The 8,752-nt window shown below is 51.5% G+C and overlaps 1 protein-coding gene across 5 annotated transcripts in view; it reads left to right on the top strand.

The window, feature by feature from the left end:
- The first annotated feature begins 2,641 nt into the window (after positions 1 to 2,641).
- Positions 2,642 to 8,752, top strand: part of SLC38A1 (solute carrier family 38 member 1) — a 65,485-nt gene continuing 59,374 nt past the window's right edge. For 2 of the 5 annotated variants that reach the window (XM_021715689.1, XM_008064334.2), the window contains exon 1: positions 2,650 to 3,236. The gene's annotated coding sequence lies outside the window, so the exon portion shown is untranslated. Of the gene's footprint in view, positions 3,237 to 8,752 lie in introns of all 5 variants that reach the window. The other 3 variants (XM_008064338.2, XM_021715690.1, XM_008064339.2) reach the window with 3 other exon arrangements.

The raw sequence follows: 8,752 nt of genomic DNA on the forward strand, positions 1-8,752 counted from the left end.
TTTATTTCTCAGTTCCATAGGGCTGCCTGCAATCAAAGCTGGTAATGCATCCTGACTACCTTAATACCATACTGGGAAATCTGCTCAAATGGGAGAGGCCGACAAATAACATTAGACACTATCAACAAGGCCCTTGGACATCACAAACACATTTTACAGAGCAAATTGACTCCCTGGACTTTCTGGAAACAGGACAGGGGTTCCCATCCAAACGCAGAGTGACCTGAGACCCTCCCCATCTCTTGGCTCCACAAAGAGGACTATTCCAGAATCAGGGAACATTTCAGAGCCAGCCACAGAGCACTGGCTTTGGTGTCAGCTCTGGATGCAAGACTTGGCTATGCACTTAGAACTGTGTGGATCTGAGATAAATTTCTTCACCTTTGAATCGGGGATCAGGATGGTCTGACCTGAATGTTGTGAGAAAGAGAGAGACCATCTGTAAAGTGCTTAACTTGCTACGTGTGTGTTAGCAAGCACACAGTGAACAGAGGGATCATTGTCATGTCATACCTGACCCCATGTGAGACCACAGCAGCCTCCATGTTGATGTTTACTCCGGTTCCAGGTTGTCAACTATAATCCAGGGATGTGAAGATCCTTCCGAACTCTAGGCCCAAGAGTGCCTGATTGCCAGCAGTTGCAGCTCCTTGGTGAAGACTGAGCATGAATTCTGAATTCAGACCTGAATGGGAGTCACGTCCCCCTTCACCAATTACTGTCTTAGGAGAACATGGCCAATTTCACCTCTGAACCTGCTCTCTTGTTTCTACCAAGAGGATAATACCTAACTGAGGGGGTGAAAGGATTAAGTGAGATAACATACAAGTCAAGCACTTAATACTGTAGTTGGCATGTGACAGGAGCTCAATCCATATCTATTGGATCCAATTCAAAAAGCACTAGGTAACTGCAGTCTTTCTGGTGTATAAAAACTAGCAAGTAAGTAAAAACTGGAACCAAAAGATAAGCTTTGAGATCAGACTGTCTTCAAACAGACACGGAAGAATATATACATTCTGCCTTCCGTAAGGTAAACACATCAACAAGATTACTGAGCAGGAGAGGGGCTCACAATTCCTCTGTCTATTCACAGTTCTCACCTGATTCATGAGATTTGCACCAGGCAAGGTGCACACTGTTTAAAATCAGTAATTTTTATACTAAATTAGTTTTCTCTAGTAAGAAAGGTAGAAAGAACCAACTTTTTGACGGCCTATAGATTATCACATGCTGTGTGTTCTATTATCCCCTTTTCTACAAGTTGGGAAAACAGGACTAGGACAAAAATCAAGCAGGGAAGGGAAGCAGTGTCAGAGGAAGAAAGTGAATGCGGGTTTGTCTGAGTGAGGCGGCCTCTTCGGCCCATTGTTTGCACTGACCTTTCAGTTTCTCAGGTGTATTCAAGAGCGTGATCTCTAAAAAAGGTTCTCGGGGAGCCATTGTTGGACTAATAAGGACCACTCAGTGCTATTCGAAGTGATTAAGATTTTTAATCCGTTATGAGGAGTTGAGAATTTGGTTATCATCTCGCGTTTCCAGCGGTGATTAAAACGCGATGGCCCCTTCAGGTACAGTGACTGCAAAGTCTCCCTGCTCGAAACGCTCCAGGTGGATTAATTTCTGAAGTATGATTCACCTTCCCTTTCCTGTTTTGATGAACAGGAGCCTGAACCATCCCTATCAATAAAAAGCTCGAGTTTTCCACCCTGCAAATTCGCGCTATAATGACAGTCTAATGGGCTGGCGCGCAGGTGGGATTTCCTGTCGCCATTTTAAGGAGACACAACTCCTCTGCAAGGAAGTGCCCAGTCGGTTCAAAGCGGCCGTGTCTGAAACAAAGAGTAAGCAGAAGAAAGGGGGGAAGGGACCCGGCTGCCCCTGCTCCCCTCTGTCCTGCTTCCTCGCCCCCCAGACTTGTGGTGCCCCAGCTCTGTTAACCCCATGCGCCAGGTCCTTCGGCGGAACCACGTGGGGTCTCTAGGCCCCGGCAGAGCTGGCTCCGGGCTCTTCGCGCCTAGGTAGGTGCGCGCCCGGGGCTCAGCAAATCCTCCTGGTCGCGTCACACCCAGTCCCCCAAACAGAGCTCCGCACGGCAGAGCTCTGGAAGGGCAGGCGAGGTCTGCGGGTGCTGGATCCGGAAGAGGGGAGGCGCCTCCCGTCACGGGTTAGGGACAAAGGGTTTCCAAAGGCGCCCGCGCGCCTCGATCCTCCTACCTCCTCCGCCCCCTTCCCGCTAACGCGGGCCGTCTGCCCGCGGTCGCCCGAGCCAACCCACCGCCCCATCGCTGCCGGCAGCTCCGGGCACTGCCTGCGGTTCACCCGGCTGCTGCGACCAGCCACTCCCGCGGCCATCCTCTCGCTGCGCCCTTCCCACAATGCAACTCCCCTCGCTTCTCCGGCCCGGGCTGGGCTCTGGCGTACCCCAAAATGCAGCACTTCCTCTTAAGTGCACAGCCCTCTTTTTCTCCGCCGGTGCCCCTGTAGCCGTCCCACCTCCATCCCTAAGGGTTCCCATCCTCCTGCCGCTGCCGCCGCCGCAGCGGGTTTCCAAGCACGCCTCCGCTCCGGGTGCCACCTCCTGTGCGCCGGGTCCACGCGCGCCCGCAACCCCTCCCTCGCCCTTTCCCGCTTGCTCAATCCTCGCCAGGGAGCGGCGAGAGGGAGGCAGCAAGGCGCGGCCACCAGCAGTGACACCATGTGACGGGCACGGCTCAGTGACACGCCGCTTCGGTTAAAGAGCGGGCGCGCGGGAGGGGAGGAGACGGCACGCGGGACTGGGAGGGATGGCCTGACTTTGCCTGTTAGACCATCGTGAGCCATGGTTGCGGAGGGGCGCCGCGCCCCCCAGTAGGAGAATGACTGCGATCCGAGCCCCTCAGCGCCCGTGCGTGTGGATGTAAGTGCGAGGCCAGCGAGCAGAGTGTGGGTGGGGGTTGGTGGGGGGGGAGATTCTGATGCAATCGGCCCCGAAAGGAGGAGGAGAGCCAGGCGGGCGCGGGCTGGGGCGGCCACACCACTCCGCCTGAAGGTCGCGGGAACCTCCGCCCATCACCTTGCTCGGAAATCCGCCGCGCCGAGCCTCCCCGCCCAGCCCGCGCTGACGGGGGGCCACGTTTTCTCGGCCACCGCAGCCAGACCTTGACACAAAGGACATCAAACGGCCGGGGGTAAAAATCCCAGAAGGGCGGACACCGTGACATCGCCTTTTGCCACCTCGCCCCGTATCTTCCGAGGTAAGGTGCTTTTCCGTTTCCCGGGCAGGGCTGGGGGATGTTTCAGACGGGAGAGGAGGCGACAACGTGGAAATCGTCCCTGCGGGCGTGGAAGGAGGGAGCGCGGCTGTGTCCGCTGCGTTCGGATTTTGCTCTTGAGAGGAAACGTCCAGGTCCCCCTGTGCTTCCCCCGGACGCACGCGGCGGCGCCACGAAGCGCAGGAATCCCCCGACCTCACCTCTGCGTGGGCCACGGGTTACTTTGGGGGTCTGTTTTCATGGTGGCAGAGTGTGGTACCAGATCTGGTTACGCGTCACGAGGGTCGGGGACCGCGCGGGGCCGGAGGAAGACCACTCAGCTACCGAACCGAGGGCGCCACGCGCGCCAAAGAGTGCTTGAATCCCCGACCTTCGGGGGGAATTTCCCGTGTCCGCAGGGCCCGGGGGAGAGCGAGTGATGTCCCCGGGGATGCTGCGCGCGGGCGGCTGGGGAGTCGAGCCACCGAGCACGAGTAAACAGGAGCACGTTTGTCACCCTCCCTCGCGCTCTGGCCCCCTGCACCGAGGAGGGAGGAGTAGGAGGATGTGGGGAGACATTACTAAAGGATGCTGGCAGTGACTCACTGTCCTTTCCCGCCCTGAAGAGGTTCTTTCCAAAACCAAGATAGTGTTTTCCTGAGAGCCGGGATCCACTGGAGCCGGTGAACAAAAGGCCACCGCTTGCGCGGGCTGTGCTGGCCTCCAGTCTCTCCTCCTCCTCCCCGGACCCCCGGCACCTCGCGTCGGTCCCTAAGCGGGGCCACCCCAGGCCTTTGAACTCGCCGGCTCGGGGCTTGGAGACACGCGCGCCTTCGCCCTCGTGCGCGCCCCCTCGCCCCCTAAACTATCTACGTCCGAGCGCTTCGGGCTCTTCTGCACCCACGGGGACCCCGCAGCTCTCCTGCCCAGCCGCCCGCCCGTGGGTTTGTGCTGAACTGTACGTAGTCGGAGCAGGCGCAAGTGCATATGGCGGCAAAAGGAATTTCGCGGTAAGCGCGTCACGCCGGCCCCGGTGCCTTTCACAGGCTGCCTGAGGCTGGGGAAGGTGGTGCTACAGCGAGAGTCCTTTGTCTCGCTCTGCGGCGGGGACCTGGGGTTTTTACAACCCTCTTTCTCCGGTGGAAGCCTCGCTGCCGCCGGAATCACGCACTTTCTCGGACGAATTCATGGCGATGTGTGTGTAGTAAGAGTGAAAAAGACGCCACCGCGAGAAAAGGTGTTCGTCTGCCCTTTGGAAGGGGACCTGACATCTCTGCAGTGGGTTTCTCTACATTTTTCCGTATAAGGGGGAGGGGGCAGTAAATGTATGGCTTGCAGAATGCAGGGCCCCGCGAGGCTGTAATTTGTCACCTTGATAGAAGAAACTGTGCAGCAACTCGTGCTTTTCCTGACGTCAGAAGGACAACGGAAATAAAACCTGAGCTCGGCGGCTGGCTGGCCTCATTGTCAGACATCTCGCGCCTGGGAGGTGCTCCAGAAATCTAGGCGAAACAGTCAAGTCTGGGGTGCTGACCAGGTGTGGGCCGCCCCCTCCCCATGCCTCTCCCTCTCCCCGGACATCTCACCTCCACCCTGGATTTAGGTTTCACCCTAGCCTCAAAATAGGGCTTTGCGCTTCAGAGTCACTTCAGGTCTCAGTATGTCGCCCTAAGCAACTGGAAACAGGCCGAGTCTGGTTTGAGGTCTTAATCGTGATGAGGTTTCTTCGCTTTCTTTCCTCCTCCTTCTTTCCTTTTTAAAAAACGTAGTCAATAAACATTTCCTACTCAGGACTTACTGTGTGACTGTCAGCAACGAACAGGATAAAGTTCCAGCTTCTATAAAGCTTCCCGTCTCATGGGGAAAACAGACTGCAGATATATAAATTTCAGGTGTTCATAGTGCAACGAAGGAATAAAACCGGATGGTGCGTTGGGGGAGGATGCTTGAAATGGAGTGGCCCCCTGGGAGGGCCTGGGTGAGGTGGTGACATTTGTCCTGAGAACTGAATGATAAGAAGGAAATCAGCTATTTGAATAATCGGGAAAACAGGCCCAGCAGAAGGAGCAGCGAATACACTGACTGTAGCAGCGTTCAGCAGATGAGGTTAATAGATTTTAAAGGTGTTGTGGGTTATTCAAGCGTATATGTATGTTACTTATGTATTTTTTAAATGTTGCTCTATGAATTAAGTCCAGGTGATGAAAGGACCATTTCATGGACCTTTCATGGAAAGATTGCAAAAAGTCTTCAGTGTCTGGCTAAGGAATTTACTTATTTACTTAGAGATAAGGTCTCTGTCATCCAGGCTGGAGTGCAGTGGTGCAATCATAGGTAACTGCAGCCTCCAACGCCTGGGCTCAAACGATCCTCTGGCTTCAGCCTCCCGAGTAGCTGGGACTACAGGCAAGTGTCACTACACCTTAATTTTTTTTTTTTTTTTTTAATTTTGTAGAGACAGGGTCTTGCAATGTTGCCTAGGCTGGTCTCAAACTCATGGGCTCAAGCGATGCTCCCACCTTGGCTTCCCAAAGTGCTGAGATTACAGGCATCTAAGGAATTTAGATTTTTATTTATAGGCCATGGAAACCCATGGAGGTTTTTAGAAGCGGGGTTCTTTAAAAACATGAACTGAGACTTAGAAATATATAAATCTCATGAAAGTGTCAAGATTGAATTAGTGGAGCACAGCTTTGTAGGGAGACCAACTGCAAAGCTGTTCCTCCTCACTGATTGGCTACTTCCCTCTTAACCACGTATTGTGCTTACATCTTCCTCCACCCCGCCCCTGCCGCTGAGTTAATCAGGGCTCCTCCATATCTGTTTCATGATTTTCATATCCCAACACACTACATGTATTGCCATGTGTGAGTCAGCTGACAGGGACCTGAACTGGGCAGTGGGAATGGACACAAGAGAACAGGTATAAGGGGCATTTGTAAAGGCCTGGTCACTGCTCAAAAGTGGCGAGAGTGGAAAGAGGAGGAACAGAGTGGGAAAAGACTCTAATGGTTCAAACTTAAGACAGGGAAACAGGAGAAAAGAAGCGAGAAGTCAGATTGTGAAATTCTTGGTGTCTACCTGAGGAATTAATTTCTTTAACTAAATTAATTAATGTATTCACTTATTTAGAGATAGCGCCTTGTTTGGTCACCTGGGCTGGAGTGCAGAGGTGCCATCATAGCTCACTGCAGCCCTGAATTCCTGGGTTCAGGTGATCCTCCCATCTCTGCCTCCCTGATAGCTGGGACTACAGAAAGGAAAGGACGGCCAACAACACCATAAAAAGGTGGAAGAGAGGTCTTGACCAAGGTCTTGATCCAACAAATATTGACTGAGCTGCTACTATGTGCTGGGCATCAGGAGAGCAGCGAGTTACATAGGTTTCTTGACCTCTAATGTCACCCAGAGGGAGAAAAAGCCAGGAGTAGCGATAGCCAGATGCCAGGTCCCCTAAGCTGATGCCATGTTTTCACCTCTTGGAGAAAGTGTTCGCTGGTCACCTCGTTGGCATTTTCATAAGGATTTCTTGACCTTTCACTTTTTGCACTATTATTACTCCAGATGATGGAAGGAGGAGGTTAAGGGCTTAGGCTGGGAGTCAAATGTATAGCAAGTTTCAACTTACTTCCTGGGGACCTTGTGCATCTGTAAGCCCCAGTTTTTGTTTGTTTTTTCATTTGTTAAATGAAAATGATGATGGTGGTGGTGGTGGTGGTAGTGGTACCCATTTTATTGAATTAACTTGAAGATTTAATTAAGATAATGGATGTGATGTGTTTGGCACAGTGTTACCATTCCATATATATTGAATTAAAAAGGACTTCTGGTTTCTCATCTATCAGAGGAGGTGAAGGAATTTGATCAGTAAAGTTCCCTTTACCTCTGAAATTCTATAACTATGTATTCTTTTAAAAATACTTTTCTGAAATTAATATCTTAATGGAAATTACCTGAATCTTTTTAGTCTCTGGGAGAATAGACATCTATAGACATCTATTAAAGATGGCGTGGAGGTGAGAGAATTATGTGTATAAAAAAGTAAGCACACCAAAAATGTTGTGATACTTTTGGTCCATGCACACAGGGGAACACGGTCGTGAAAAGGGAGGATTGGAGTGGTGCTGCCGTTTCTTTCTTTTTTTTTTTTTTGATTTGGAGTCTCACTCCGTCACCCAGTCTGGAGTGCAGTGGCACACTTACTTGGCCACTCCAAAGTCGTCGGCCTGCTGGGCTCTGGTGATCCTTCCGCCTCAACCTTCCAAGTAGCTGGAACTACAGGTGTGCGCTACCATGCCCGGCTGATTTTTGATTTTTTTGTAGAGATGAGGTCTCGCCACTTGCCTGGGTCTCAAACCCACGGGCTCAGGCAGTCCACTCCCTTGGCCTCCCAAAGTGCTGGGATTACAGGTTGAGCCATCAAGCCCGGACTGTGCCACCATTTCTTCCACCCTTGGTCTCTGTGCTTTTGCCGGGCTTGCAGCAGTGCAATGTGGGGATCAGGCATCCAGAGGATCACATCTGTGGTCCGCAGGAGCCACTATGAGAAGGGCCTGGGGAAGAATTTGCCATTTTTGGTGGAAACAAGCTGCAGTTGCTAGCGATTATGACATTGTTCTTTGGATCTGGGTTTGCTGCGCCTTTCTTTATAGTAAGACACCAACTGCTTAAGAAGTTAGGATGTTTTAGTTTATCCATTTAACAGACATGAAGAGCACTTTAAGATGTGCAGTCTCTTTGAAAAAATGGATCAAACTCTTGAACTCATGGCATATAGGATATGTTTGTAAATAAACTTACGACATAGCCAGGCTCGGTGGCTCAGCCTGTAATCCCGCGCCTTTGGGAGGCTGAGGTGAGTGGATTGCCTGAACCCGCGGGTTTGAGACCCGCCTGGGCAACTTGGCAAGACCTCATCTCTACAATAAATCAAAATTAGCCAGGCGTAGTAGCGCGCACCTGTAGTTCCAGCTATTTGGAAGGCTGAAGTGGAAGGATTGCCGGAGCCCAGCAGGGCGAGGCTGCAGTGGCTGGGAGCGGCCACTGCACTTCAGTCTGGGTGAGACTCCAACTCAAAAAAAAAGAAAAAGAAAAAGAAAAAGAAACACGGCATTAAAAAAAAAATCTCGTGATAGACCTCAGAGAAAGACACATTACTACATTCAGTCCTTTAAAACATTGTCATGTGTTATTCTGAAATTTGATCACATATTGGTTTGTTTTCTAGTGATAACCTCTGTGTCAGGGTTCTCATAGGAGAAGAGTTCAATGATGGGAAAGCAACATGGTTGGGGGAGTCATGCTTTCTTCTGAAATTTGATCACAGATTTATTTGCTTTCTAGTGATAACCTGTGTGTCAGGGTTAGCTACTCACAGAAGAGTTCAGTGTTGGGAAAGAAACATGGTTGGGGTACCCAGCAAGTTTCAACAAAACTTGAAATTAAGAAACTCTTTCAGTCGGGCTCGGTGGCTCAACCTGTAATCCTAGCGCTTTGGGAGGCTGAGGTGAGTGGATTGC

This window comes from Carlito syrichta, unplaced genomic scaffold (assembly GCF_000164805.1).
Source record: "Carlito syrichta isolate Samal-C Ts95f unplaced genomic scaffold, Tarsius_syrichta-2.0.1 Scaffold307304, whole genome shotgun sequence".
NCBI classification, from domain to species: Eukaryota; Metazoa; Chordata; class Mammalia; order Primates; family Tarsiidae; genus Carlito; species Carlito syrichta.